General features: G+C 34.3%; 1 protein-coding gene across 1 annotated transcript in view; it reads right to left on the minus strand.

The window, feature by feature from the left end:
* The window catches only part of LOC103803655 (potassium/sodium hyperpolarization-activated cyclic nucleotide-gated channel 1), a gene marked incomplete at both ends in the record, with an annotated part of 130,400 nt that overhangs the window by 26,409 nt on the left and 102,384 nt on the right, over positions 1-1,607 (minus strand). The gene's annotated exons all lie outside the window — the stretch shown is intronic.

Consider the following 1,607-nt stretch of genomic DNA (forward strand, 5'->3'; position numbering starts at 1 on the left):
AGCTCTGAAAGCGTGGTCTGCTAATGTATCCTCTATGCTTGAGAAGAGATATTCTTTCTAAATTAATTGTTAGATAAAGCATCAGAGAGTCTGACAGATAATACTTAGCACAGTGAGGTGAAATAAAACTGACTATTTGGAGTATGTGATTGTATTCTTAAACCTATGTGTTAACCTAATTACAAAGAGACTAAAGGTCAATTTTCTTTTACAGTCCACGGCAGATGGATTCAAAAAAGCTGAACATGCAGACTTATCAAGCACAATAAGGAAGTATTCTGTTCTAATATGCATGAACATGTTCCTATTGTCCTATTCCTATCTTTTGGAATTTTCAATTTTAACACACAACCACATTTCGGTTTACTAGCTGTTTCACTTTCCAAGGACAGAAAAAAAGAAGTATTATTTGTTGCAATGTCTGCTTATCCTTATTTTTCTTGTAATGTTCTGTTTGCACCATAATTATCTCAATTGCAAAGAAGTCTGTTTATTTTGCATCATAGCAAACCTGTGTTCATAGCCGCAGTTGGTGAAGCTCAACTCAAAAAAACTGAAAGTCCTGCATTTCTAATGTGTAGCTACACCTTCCCATTCTCTCTGGGAGATGAGAAGGACACGACAGTTCACTCACAAGCTTTTAAAATTGCAAAGGTGTTGGCAGCATCCTCCCTTTAGCTTTACATTGAGACAGTCAAAGGGACCGTTCCCAAAGAAAAGCAGACACCTTAACACATTCCAAAAAGCCCTGGGACTCCTTGTCAGATTTTTCTATTTCCCTTGCCAAACGAATGAAACAAGAAAAAGGAAACAAACTGTGCTTGCAGGCATGCAGTGCACATGAGAAAACACAGTATTTACCACAAAAGAACTGAGGTCAATTTAAAAAATGAGGAAGTGAAGAAGGAAGAACTGGAATGCCATTAGAAAATTACACAGCTATTCAGTACACTGTCTAATATATAGGACCAAAAATAATAATCCTGTTAACAAAAACAAATCTTCAAATCAGCAGTAACATTTATATATAAAATTTACATATGAACTAACAATATTTGCGTCTTTCTTTCACCTATGCAAGCTTTATTCAAATGCTCTTATTTTTCAAAGAGCTTCAGGCTTAATCTCTTGCCATTTAAATGCCAAGGTTACTAACTACCCTTGTGCTTTACATCCATTTAAATGCTTTTTCTAGACCCCCTATTAGCCTAAATGATTGGTAACAGAAAATCAACTGCCAACTGTCTTATAGAACATGACATAGTTACTACTTATTCACTAATATAATAATATAAAAATTAATGGTTCCTCTGTATTTACATTTGTTTCACTTTCTAAGTTAAATATTTTCAGATTTGTGAACATTTGCTGTCTTCACAAGTTAAATTTTGTGTCATAAATACAGCTTAGGAAAAGGTTTTGAATGTCTAGACTTTAAAAAAAATTATAACCATCTTAGATAGCTGGGAATGAGGTAGGTTCCACTGAGTAATGACGAAATGTTTCCTATTGCTTTGGACATTTAAAAAATACTCAAAAAATGAAAGAACTGAAGAAGCTTCCTTGAAAAATTTCCAGTTCAGGATTCAAGTACCCAGCTGGAGCAC

This window comes from Acanthisitta chloris, unplaced genomic scaffold (assembly GCF_000695815.1).
Source record: "Acanthisitta chloris isolate BGI_N310 unplaced genomic scaffold, ASM69581v1 scaffold9286, whole genome shotgun sequence".
NCBI classification, from domain to species: Eukaryota; Metazoa; Chordata; class Aves; order Passeriformes; family Acanthisittidae; genus Acanthisitta; species Acanthisitta chloris.